This window comes from Biomphalaria glabrata, chromosome 12 (assembly GCF_947242115.1).
Source record: "Biomphalaria glabrata chromosome 12, xgBioGlab47.1, whole genome shotgun sequence".
NCBI classification, from domain to species: Eukaryota; Metazoa; Mollusca; class Gastropoda; family Planorbidae; genus Biomphalaria; species Biomphalaria glabrata.
Genome location: NC_074722.1, coordinates 7,595,622 through 7,609,510, shown reverse-complemented (window position 1 = coordinate 7,609,510; position 13,889 = coordinate 7,595,622).

Sequence of the window (13,889 nt, the reverse complement as noted above, 5' to 3'; positions counted from 1 at the left end):
AAGTCATAGTTTTGAAAGTCATCTTTTTGATAGTCATCTTTTAGAATGACATCTTGTTCAAAATTATATTTCCAAAATACATCGTATTCAAAGTCAAGTTTTAAATGATATCTTTTTTAAAGTCATCTTTTAAAGACATCTTCATGTAAGACGATATCTATTTTGAAAATCATCTGTTTGAATGTCCTATATCATCTATTTGAATAACATCTTTATGAAAGTCATCCCATTGTCTATAGGTCTATAAATCAATTTTTATTTTCTTTCAGTTAGCTAAACATTGTCTGTTAATGAACCTTGTGACAGCTAAAAATATTTTGTATGGACCATTTAGTCTCAGTTCAAAACAGAATTCCGAAATCGTCGGTATCAGTACAGCTAGGTGCTGTTGGGTGCTGTTGGGTGCTGTTGGGTGCGAGGCCATAGAAACAATAACACGAAGGTAGCTGTTGACTGAAGAGACAAACACACCAGTTCGTTATATCCAGCTGACTTATGACTTTAATCTAAGCTGCGTTAATAGAAGTTCTAAGGTGGCCAGGGAGAGCCTACATCTTAAAACTGTCGAAGGTAGATCTAGATCTATACGGTATTGAACACATCCATATAGATGGCCTGTTAGTGTACACATTGATCTGACCAATCCATGCTGAGGGAAATCTCTGTGTGCAGACTGAGGTTGAAAGGTGACAGTGAGAACGTCTTGCAAAGTTTGAATGGGAAGGCCAGGGTTCTATTTCTTCTCAGTAAAAGCTTTTTAAAGGTTGTATCCCGTCAGGCAATGCCAGCAACACACCAGGTCATTCCAGGGAGTCTACACATTCTTCCTTACAGCGAGTCATCTCTTGCTTCTCTTTGAACCAACGTGCTGTGTCACCAGACTGATTGGCGTACATATGCCCTACCTGTTTAAGTAAGCTTCGTAAATATACACTTGTCTAAGTAAGCTTCGTACATATATACCTGTCCAGGTAAGCTTCGTACATATATACCTGTACAGGTAAGCTTCGTACATATACACCTGTCCAAGTAAGCTTCGTACATATATACCTGTCCAAGTAAGCGTCGTAAAAGTACACCTGTCCAAGTAAGCTTCGTACATATATACACTTGTCCAAGTAAGCTTCGTACATATACACTTTTCCAAGTAAGCTTCGTACATATACACCTGTCCAAGTAAGCTTCGTACATATACACTTGTCCAAGTAAGCTTCGTACATATACACTTGTCCAAGTAAGCTTCGTACATATACACTTGTCCAAGTAAGCTTCGTACATATACACCTGTCCAAGTAAGCTTCGTACATATACAACTGTCCAAGTAAGCTTCGTACATATACACTTGTCCAAGTTAGCTTCGTACATATACACCTGTCCAAGTAAGCTTCGTACATATACAACTGTCCAAGTAAGCTTCGTACATATACACCTGTCCAAGTAAGCTTCGTACATATACAACTGTCCAAGTAAGCTTCGTACATATATACCTGTCCAAGTAAGCTTCGTACATATATACCTGTCCAAGTAAGCTTCGTACATATACAACTGTCCAAGTAAGCTTCGTACATATATACCTGTCCAAGTAAGCTTCGTACATATACATCTGTCCAAGTAAGCTTCGTACATATACATCTGTCCAAGTAAGCTTCGTACATATACAACTGTCCAAGTAAGCTTCGTACATATACACCTGTCCAAGTAAGCTTCGTACATATACAACTGTCCAAGTAAGCTTCGTACATATACATCTGTCCAAGTAAGCTTCGTACATATACAACTGTCCAAGTAAGCTTCGTACATATACAACTGTCCAAGTAAGCTTCGTACATATACAACTGTCCAAGTAAGCTTCGTACATATACAACTGTCCAAGTAAGCTTCGTACATATACAACTGTCCAAGTAAGCTTCGTACATATACAACTGTCCAAGTAAGCTTCGTACATATACAACTGTCCAAGTAAGCTTCGTACATATACAACTGTCCAAGTAAGCTTCGTACATATACAACTGTCCAAGTAAGCTTCGTACATATACAACTGTCCAAGTAAGCTTCGTACATATACAACTGTCCAAGTAAGCTTCGTACATATACAACTGTCCAAGTAAGCTTCGTACATATACAACTGTCCAAGTAAGCTTCGTACATATACAACTGTCCAAGTAAGCTTCGTACATATACAACTGTCCAAGTAAGCTTCGTACATATACAACTGTCCAAGTAAGCTTCGTACATATACAACTGTCCAAGTAAGCTTCGTACATATACAACTGTCCAAGTAAGCTTCGTACATATACAACTGTCCAAGTAAGCTTCGTACATATACAACTGTCCAAGTAAGCTTCGTACATATACAACTGTCCAAGTAAGCTTCGTACATATACAACTGTCCAAGTAAGCTTCGTACATATACAACTGTCCAAGTAAGCTTCGTACATATACAACTGTCCAAGTAAGCTTCGTACATATACAACTGTCCAAGTAAGCTTCGTACATATACAACTGTCCAAGTAAGCTTCGTACATATACAACTGTCCAAGTAAGCTTCGTACATATACAACTGTCCAAGTAAGCTTCGTACATATACAACTGTCCAAGTAAGCTTCGTACATATACAACTGTCCAAGTAAGCTTCGTACATATACAACTGTCCAAGTAAGCTTCGTACATATACAACTGTCCAAGTAAGCTTCGTACATATACAACTGTCCAAGTAAGCTTCGTACATATACAACTGTCCAAGTAAGCTTCGTACATATACAACTGTCCAAGTAAGCTTCGTACATATACAACTGTCCAAGTAAGCTTCGTACATATACAACTGTCCAAGTAAGCTTCGTACATATACAACTGTCCAAGTAAGCTTCGTACATATACAACTGTCCAAGTAAGCTTCGTACATATACAACTGTCCAAGTAAGCTTCGTACATATACAACTGTCCAAGTAAGCTTCGTACATATACAACTGTCCAAGTAAGCTTCGTACATATACAACTGTCCAAGTAAGCTTCGTACATATACACCTGTGCAAGTAAGCTTCGTACATATACAACTGTCCAAGTAAGCTTCGTACATATACACCTGTGCAAGTAAGCTTCGTACATATACAACTGTCCAAGTAAGCTTCGTACATATACACCTGTGCAAGTAAGCTGCTTTACCTGCGTACAAATCCATTTAACTCACTAGCTACATATATGCCAGTCAAGGTAGCCAACAAAAGCAAACTTCAATGTGTACAAAGGCAACAATGTCACATATGTACATAGCAACCAGTTTCAAATATAAGGATAGCTCATCAATAAATATTTGTTATGGGCTAAAACTTGCTAAGGAGTCATTCAACTTTAAAACTGTAAAATCATTGGAATGGTTTGAATCAGAACTGTTTTAAAAACAAGCTGTGAAAATAGTAATTACCCTTAAATCACTACGTGGCTGTCTTATTAAAATCACGTGTTGTCATTAGCATTAGTTTAAATCACAGCTAATTACGAATTATTTGTTAATTTTAAAACAACTATTTATTTAGAAATTTAAAAAAAACAGAAATTGAATCTTCGTTGACAGACAATGATATCAGCGGAATGGGCTCTTAATGAGAGGCTTTTAAATCTGAAGTCTCCAGTGAAACAAAGGGAGTCTATTACGTAGTTTCACGGGAAGAATTACGGGAATTCATAGTTCCTAAAATAAACTGACCGATTTTTATTGAAAAGGCTGCAGAAATATAACTAGCTCTCCCCAGGGGGGCTGCAAGCTGTCGGCGCCACAGGTCGCTAGTTATACGACTATAATTCCCAGCATGGGAGTGTTAGAAACGGCAGAAGGGTATCGACCTTGATGGGGGAAAAACAAGGAATTTGAGCATTTATCAATTCTTTATAAACATAATATTTTTGTTTAGACTCAAGATGATTTGGGACAAAAAATTACGTAACAAAAAATTTGAGGAGGCGTTTTCTAAATCTATTAGGCTATTTCTCGTTTTCTAAATCTATTTGGCTATTTCTCGTTGTCTGATGCACGAACGTTCCAGAATGTTGTAAACATCGAACTGGATCTGAACCAGGACGTTTCGTTCATAGTTGTATAGCTATTCATTATTTCAGATACTACATATACGTATATAATATAAATATATATATAGGCACATATATATGTATAACTAAGTCTGTTCTTTGTTCTGTTATAGCTCTTCCGCCGTGTCAAACCCAAACCATGAAGTAAAAAGGAGGTAACCTTCACCAACTCAGTAAACACCGGGGGAAAGGCCGAAACAATCAAATTAGGTAGTCGACACGAGTGTTAACAAAATAAACACTTTTAATACTGAAAAAAGGGATCCGTCCAATGTCCTTCGTTATTAGCCGTCTGTATCTTCAAAAGACGTGTTGTTTCTAGTGTCGAATAGAGCGTTCTTGTTTTTTAAAGATCTGTCACGTCACTTGTCGCTAAGTAAAACTTTCCCCTTATTCCCGGAACAAATAATTAAATTCTAATCATGTCATAACAGTTCTCACATTTAAAGATATAATTTAGGTGTACGTTTAAAATCTCATTTGAGATTGGGCGAAGTTGAAAAAAAACAAAACAAATTTATTTCAATCAAACTTTCGAAACACTGTGGAATAAACAATTGACATGAAAACACATTTTACCTACGTCTCTAGTAAATATTTAGTCAGAACTCGCGAACTTAACGGTTATCACAACACATGACATTGAATTAAACTTCTAATCCTCGAGAGTATTTATTGTCTGTATATAAATAACAGAAAACCTATTATCCATTTCTAGCTGGCTGTGATTTGTTGTTAAAATGTTAACCAAACCCAGCTCCTTTGAGAGATTAAGACCATAGGTTGTTCTGATTAGTACAACTGAAATTTAGATTAAAACTTGTGTAGATAGTTGTTTATATTGAAATGAGAGAATGTTATCAGGTCAGGGGTCAAGTCGTCAAGAAAGACAGGGAAAAAAAAGTCGGACATTTCTCAAAAACGTCAGAGACCAAAAGGGAGGAGGATGGGGGTCAGAGTCCCCACTCCCAACACACACGCATTTTAGGAAATATTTGACATTTACATTTTTTTACCAATCCAATAACATTTTTTGTAGTTCTGGATTAATACTTTTGTGTTTTTCTCCTCCAATCTTGTTTTTTTTTAGACCATCTTCCACTTTCAGTTTATTATGAAACACTTGTCGATAAATTACACAGGACCGGGTCTGCTATCTCGACCACTTTGCCAATTTATAGAACCAATATACCGACCAAAAAAAAAACACCCAAAAACGAACCAAACTTAATCTCTGTTGTAACTTCACAGTTCCAGTAATGCACTCAGTCTCTCGAGTGGCAACGAAGTGTGGTCAACGATAGCTGTCTGGGCAATGGGCACGGACACAAAGATGGATCCCCAGGATGTCAGAACACACAGTGTCTAGGTAAATTTACTGAGGCTTTTTACTTGATTAGTCTGGACCAAGGATCCTCACACTGATGGATGTTATAACGTCGTGAGCACACACAGGGACTACTAAAAAAGCCCACACGTTACAAATAAACATTCCGCAAAGATCTCTTCGATACAGCTTTAGAATGGACTTTCTTTCCCCCTTCAAGAGCGCCTGCTAATCAATTCATATCGGTTCTTGGAAACGGAAGATAACAAATGGAAATAAAACAGTCTCGGACTCGATTGCTTTGCATCTCAGAATTAAATTATTACCATTTTTTATTTCGTCCGTCTGACTGTTCCTGGTTTGATTTTTTTTTTTTTACATACACGATATGACGTAATTTCCTGAGATTTGTAGAGCTAGATGACCTTTTTATCCGACCACTTTGATATGACGTCATCAAGCCAAGTTGGTAGCCTCTAAAACGAATTGCTTTTAAAAAAAATTGCTGTTGGAGATTTTCACCACAAATTAAGCAATGACGAAAGCACAAAGTTGAGCTTTACTGTTGCCAACTTAGTGCGAAAAGAATTGACTATTTTTAAAACAACTGTAATTTATGCCTGTCAAACTTCGTCTAAAAACTCCTCTATTACAGCCAGTTAGTTACCCATTTGTTGCTTTTGAAAAATAAGTTTTAAGTTCAATAGTGAAAGTTTAACATTTCTTCCATTTTGAAATATAGGCTAATTTTTTTTTATAACAAACAGAAAAGTTTAGAAAGTTTAACTGCGCAGTGCTAAATGGTGCATAGAAATTATCCTATAGCATAAAATGTAACTTATCAATACGTCTAAGACCGGCCATATGCCACTGCAACCTAAGCGGCCGAAGTGGTTCCCGCACTTTTATAGGCCCCGCGCTAATTTGAGGTGTAAATTATAAAATTAAACCATTATAATTTATAAAGGAGCTACTGGAAATCTTCTGAAATTATTAAAATCTACTAAAAACTCATAAAAATCTCCTGAAAAAATAGACAAGGTATTTCAATTATTAAATTAAACCATTATAACTTAGAGAGAGGGAGAGAGAGAGAGAGAGAGAGAGAGAGAGACGGCAGAAAAAATTCACGTAAAAAAAGCAGTGTTAGATTTACCTATACGCCACCTGTATCAACCACCAAATATCTCGGAGCCCCCAAAAATGTTCCAGGGATATTTTTCAATTATTTTGAAGAAAGAGTAAAAAAAAATTTGCCTTGGACGCAGCAATGTGTGTGTGTATTTTTTTTTTTGGGGGGGGGGGAATTATTTATAAGGGGTCCCACATTTCAAATAGCTTAGAGCCTTATGAGATCCGGTCCTGATACAGGAGTCCTACAAAATCAGATATTTTACAAATACAATACTATATAAAGAGAACATTGCCGATAGTTCAAAAGATTAAAAAGTAAAGTTGTGTATTGTCTAGCACCAGATATAGAGCTCCTAGTTTCCAAGCTGAACAAACGTAGGTGGTCATATATAGGACTTAATCTGTACATCTTTGCGTACTCTCTGTACATGTAACTAAGGAGTATGAACATTTATTTTTATCATTGCCTATCGTGATAAACACAAGTAAGACTCCAACATTCAACATAAATAATTACAATAAATCCTCTCAACAGTTTTTGTGTGTGTGTGTTTGGGGGGAACAAAATACATCAAGATTATAAGCACATACTTTCAGAATATAGACTAACCGTATAACCTTTGACCTACTAGATGTACTTTTGACCAGTGTCACAATTTTCTTCAGAAGTAAAGCTTGCATCATTCTTCACACTCACCAAACGTCAGGTTTTGATAGCACAGGGTTCAAACTCGGGAACATCACGATTTAATTCTAGAACTTTCTGGATTTCAGCGCGAAACTTCTAACACTGTTTAGGAAGAGAAAAATGAATGTAGAAAAAAAAAGAAAAGAAAGAGTGAAATAAGATAGAGAAGGAGTGAATGAAAAAAATGAGAGAGGAGGGTGAGAGAAAACAAGAGAGAGAGAAAAAAAAGAGAGAGAGAGAGAGAGGAACAAAAGAGAGAGAGGGAGAAAAGAGAGATAGAGATGATTCTGTGTGAGAAAGTTGTATAATAAAGGAGTGTGTGTGTGCTAGATGAATGTGTGTGATAGATGAGTTTGTGTGATAGTTGAATTTGTGCGATAGTTGAATTTGTGTGATAGTTGAATTTGTGTGATAGATTAGTTTGTGTGATAGATTAATTTGTGCGATAGATGAGTTTGTGTGATAGTTTAATTTGTGCGATTGATGAGTTTGTGTGATAGTTGAATTTGTGCGATAGATGAGTTTGTGTGATAGATGAGTTTGTGTCATAGATGAGTTTGTGTGATAGATGAGTTTGTGTAATAGATAAGTTTGTGTGATAGTTTAATTTGTGTGATAGATAAGTTTGTGTGATAGTTGAATGTGTGTGATAGATGAGTTTGTGTGATAGTTGATTTGTGCGATAAATGAGTTTGTGAGATAGTTGAATTTCTGCGACAGATGAGTTTGTGAGATAGTTGAATTTGTGCGACAGATGAGTTTGTGTGATAGTTGAACTTGTGCGATAGATGAGTTTGTGTGATAGATGAGTTTGCTTGATAGTTGAATTTGTGTGATAGATAAGTTTGTGTGATAGTTGAATTTGTGTGATAGATAAGTTTGTGTGATAGTTGAATTTGTGTGATAGTTGAATTTGTGTGATAGATCAGTTTGTGTGATAGTTGAATTTGTGTGATAAATGAGTTTGTGTGATAGTTGAATTTGTGCGATAAATGAATTTGTGAGATAGTTGAATTTGTGCGATAAATGAGTTTGTGAGATAGTTGAATTTGTGTGATAGATGAGTTTGTGATATAGTTGAATTTGTGCGATAAATGAGTTTGTGAGATAGTTGAATTTGTGTGATAGATGAGTTTGTGAGATAGTTGAATTTGTGTGATAGATGAGTCTGTGAGATAGTTGAATTTGTGTGATAGATGAGTTTGTGAGATAAATGAGTTTGTGAGATAGTTGAATTTGTGTGATAGATGAGTTTGTGAGATGGATGACTGTATAAGTAAAAGATACAAATTAATATTTATAGATAAGTGTGTGTGAAAGACGTGTTTTGTGTGTGTTTGTGCTATTGAGTGTGTGTACAGGGTGTTGGTTATGTTGGGCTGTAGTGGAAGTAGGGTCGGCCTAAGGTGGATTAGGGAGGGGGAGTTAAATAAAATGAAGAAAAACGTTCCTGGATCTTTTCACGGGGATGAACAGGTTGACTTTCCATATCTCCAGACTAGCTTACTTCACGCTGCACAGGAAAAAAAAAGGGAAACAACTTCTAGCTCAGAGGATGACATCAAGACATTAATGATCTGCTTCCAGGCTAAATAACAGCTTCGCGTGCAAGCCGCGCGTGGATTGAATGACCATCATAATGCAAAGCATGGCAATAACCTGGACCATTATTTATTACAGGCCGCCTTGACACTCGTGTAAAGAAACTGGTAAAATAAAGATGTGGAATTAGGAAATCGAAACAAAAGACAACAAATGAAAATTTAATTTCAATTAAACAACAACAACAAAAAACCGACAACAGAGAAAAGAAAAAAAAACTTATCAAAGTTGATACAATTCCTAATAAAAACAACGTTCACTTTTGTCTAGTTGGTGGCCGCATGGTCGAGTGCTATGCGCTTTGAGTTTCTTCCCTATGGTTCAGAGTTCGAATCATGCCTGATGGAGATTTAGACTGATTTAGACTAGGATGTAGTAATCGTTATTTTCGAAGAAACGTCTGTAGCTTGTAAAAAAAAGCAAAAAAGCTTAATAGAGTCTTAAAAAAAGGTTAATTAATTAATTTATTTATAATTGCAACAACTGCATTATCTTCTTTCAAGCATTGTTCTTGATCAATCATTGAGAGTAAAACTATTCACTATTGCTACGACTCTCAAGGAGGCGCGGTGGCTGAGCGGTAAAGCGCTTGGCTTCCGAACCGGGGACCGGGATTCAAATCCTGGTGAAAACTGGGACTATTAATTTCGTGATCTTCGGGCGCCTCTGAGTCCACCAAGCTCTAATGGGTACCTGACATTAGTTGGGGAAAAATAAAGGCGGTTGTTCGTTGTGCTGGCCACATGACACCCTAGTTAACCGTAGGCCACAGAATCAGATGACCTTTACATCCTCTGCCCTCTAGACCACAAGGTCTGAATGGGGAACTTTACCACGACTCTCAATGCACTGTAGATTTCTTTCATCCTTGAAATGTGATTGTTTCTTAAAATTTTGTAATTGTTAATGCTCTCTTTATAATAGAGTAGCTGACGTTTAAACTGTCACAATATTATCCTGTAACATAATGTGTAGAAATATCATTCGTCTCTTATCCTATATCATACAGACGTTTTTTCGTCTCTTATTACTAGTTTTTTTAAAGTATAGAATGTTGTAGAAAGGCTCTCATTACAATGTTATCTTATCTCAGTGGAGATTTTCCAACATGGCGGACAGGTTATAAATAGCAAGCGAATTGGTGTATCCGGTGTATAAATGATCTTTACGTCACTGTGCACTTTTAAGTTCTTCGGAATTTCGTTTTTCTACTTTTTAACTTTTATTTAGTCTACAATTCTGAGATCAATTTAGCGTCCTTGACATTGATTGGCATCGTGAAACTCTCCACTACAGACGTTTATTCAGAGCAGAAGATAATTACGTCACACGCGTATTTGTGTTAAGTTAGTTGTGTATGTCAATTAGAGACCTAAACCTGTTCGTTTAAAGTCATTAGTTTTCCTGGATGATACAGTCAACCTGTTACATGCTCAAATAGCACTTGAGAAGAAGAAGAACTTATATGAATTAGTCCCAGACGACTCCTACCACACGCATTAAGAAATATGTTTGTGATTTTGTTTCTGAGTATTTTATAGGGTTGGCTTTTGCATCTGTAAGCTATGGTTCAATGTTCTATGTATTATTGCTGCTTTACTTTTTAGCCCTCTGTCCTGGGGTGATTTTGCTAATGCTCTGACTCTAGCCAAATTTATTTTAAAAATCTCAGGGCTCTATTTTGCATCTATTCTAGTTTCTTTATGTTTACATGAGATTAGAGGTTCCAAACATTTAGACTTTATAACGCTCGTCTGTTTCACCATGTTTTTATGAAGAACCAGAGGTCATCCACTGCCGAGATATGTAAATGTATGCATATTTGACTCGAAGCACCTTCAAACAGCAAACAGGAAATGGTTACAGCCTGCTGTAGGAGAGACAGAAGTCATAAAATCTATTGGTTCCCGATAGTGTCGTCTGCATCCAGTATGGCCGCACTTGTGCTACTAGAATGTACTTTTTTTTTAACCACGTGACATCCTGCAAAGGAGATGATTGGTCTACAGGGACTTGATGTGCCAGAGGATGTATTGAAAGCTGAGGATACATTTTTAAATGGATTTTTGTTTTATTTTTCTGTCCTAGATTTGTGAACACACACAGAAACAGACAAACAAAGGGAAAAAAATATGGAAGAATAAAACATTTACAGTTAGAAACACAAATTTTTAAGAATTTTCATTTTTTTTTTTTTTTTGCAGGACAAGACACAGAAGAATGAGACAACTGTGGAATGTCACCTTAGATGAACTGCGATTGGAAACAGCACAAGAAGGTCTAGGAAGGTAGACCACCGCTGCTTCTAATGCCAGGACAGCCATTTTAATTGCCCCTCACGTGGTGGAAAGTCATCAGAGAATCCTTACAACGTCCTTTAAAGCTTTTTACTTTATTGAGAGGCCCTAACAAGACACTGGCCCCCAAGACCTCCCTATAGAACATAAACTGTCTGGAGAGAGCCTGATCTGGAAACATGAGAAAGTAGAAGAATCTGACATAAATGTTCATTTTCGTAGCATAATTTTAGGAATGCTCATTCGTTCCCACCCCTTAGCTAAGGAATGTTACAGATGGATTCTCTACAATTGAGACTAAGAGGACTGCAGACGTGAAAACAGGCCAGACAACTTAAAAAACAATTTCCTTATCAACTTCTGCATGGATTATCCCCAAATCACTGAAAGATAATTATTTGAATGTCTGTTGAATGCCTTATAATTATATAATAAGGTTACATCTACATTTACCTTTTCTGTTCCATTGTGTTGGAAAGTCAGCTTGCAATCTCAGTTATAGTCAAGCAAAACTGTTACCGATAACTCAAGAGGTAATTCTCTCAAGCAGAAGTGGGCTTTAAATTACACAATAATATTAATTAGTTGTTTCTTTTGAGTATTTTTTATATATTTTTGTAGATTGGACCACCCCGACCACATTTTCTTTTAAAGAGAGAATTAAAAAAAAAATCTTTGTTAAACGTTAATCTCCCTTAATTTATTACCTTCAATTACTTCCTAAATTACCTCCCTTTAAAAAATACCCTTAAAATATGGATAAAGGAAAGAAAAATCAGGTTGTTTAAAATAGGAGAGTTAAAAAAAAACAACAAGATAATGAAGGCGATGAAAGAGAGTGAGCTTGTCTTTCTAATTTGTTGAAAACTATTTGAAGAGACACTTGAAAAGTTAACACCTGGGACGGATACCTGTGATTTAGTTTTGACTTAGTTCAGATTGAATTGTCTGATAGAAATATACACAGAAGGAATTACAGCATTAAGCTGATGGGACAGCCATTAACTCTATTTCTCTCCGTAATTATTCTCCTCGTTCCGATAGTATTATTCGTTTTTCTCATTGGTATTTCACTATCCTGTTAGAATTCAGCTTCAATAACTTTTTTGTTTGTTATCAGAAAATGTTACATTTGGTGTTGAATTATAGGAGAAGGCGTGCTCTTTTTATACAACACAAAGTTTAAAAATAAAAAAAAACAAATTTTGTTTAACAGTAGTCAAATCAACTCTCTCTCTATATATATCTCTCTGTCTTGCTCTCTCTGTCTCTCTCTATGTCTGTCTCTCTCTCTCTGTCTCTCTCTCTGTCTCTGTCTCTGTCTCTGTCTCTCTGTCTGTCTGTCTCTCTCTCTCTGTCTCTCTCTCTCTCTGTCTCTCTGTCTGTCTGTCTCTGTCTCTCTCTCTCTCCATAAGGTATCAAGAAAAGTTGTTTTTTTCTTCCCGGACAATCTTCTTCTCATTCTATTTTCCAGCGACTTCCCACACTTTATGTCCAATTTTAAAAGTTGTTTCAACACTAAATAAAGTGATACTTTCAGTTTTGTGAAGTCTTGGGGATTATCTCCTGGTCAAAGTTTCTTAACATATTTCGCATCAGACGTTTGAGTCACTGTTTTAACAGCTTGACCAAGCCAAAGTTTCATTAAAACTGCATAAGGAATTTAATCTATATAGCTTAGAAATATCACAGAGAAGTGTTTTTTATTATGACAAAGAAACTAATTCACTTGAAATGTATCCTGTGAACACTAAGACAGAAGTAGTCTAGAATAGTCATCAGTCATTTACACAAACTCAAATTGAAAGTTGAATCAGAAAGTTTTAGAAATAATTGTCACAAGTCTGAGCTAGGGAGAATAGAGATTACCTATAGCTTATTTTGAAATTGCAGTGCATAAAAGAAATATGAAAAACTATATTGCTGCTACATAAGACCATATAATCTGTATGAATACAATGTTTATTTAACAAACAATATATTTGTTTTTGCCAAACTAAACTTTTAAAGTTCTAAAATCATAAAATTAAGATAAGTTTTTTAGATACTATTTTGAAAGTAAAATATTGAACCACGTATTGTGGCGACCTTCCTGACGTTCCTTCTCAAAATCTATCACATCCCTAATTTTTGCGATGAAAAACTTAACTAAAAAGTATTTTCATTTTGCTGACATGATTCAATTCTGGTAGACTATAGCAATACACCAGCTCAGTTGAGAAAATATATATTTTTTTTAAAGTTTCGCTTTTTCTAACATAATATCTCGCACGAAAACATCAGACGACAAGAAGAGACCTTTATCGAGATAAATAGACAACTAGACTGTCTCCAAGAGATACATTGATGGATGTTCTTCAATTAGAGAAAATCAGTTTCTTTCATTCAATGGACCAGTGGCATGCACGCACTTAGAATCCATTGAAAAGAAGTCTCAACGATGTCTTCCTATTCTGTCGGTGCCAGAACTCTCTACTCAATGCTACTTTAAGATTCCACAAATAGAGGCGAAGTTTTGGACAATACATTTCTCTCAGCGAGGTTTCTGAAATAGATGGATAGGCCAAAAAAAAAGTGATGCGTGTTAGTTGAATCTATCTGTAGCGAGGTACCCGTCAGGCCGTGTTTAAGAGTTGGGGGTAGGGCCCCTTTACTCGTAAAACTTAAAGGTTTAATGTGATGAAAATCAAGTAATCTTGTAGATTTGTATCAGTCTATTTACATAAACACATTCCAATATATGGACCACCTTTTACAA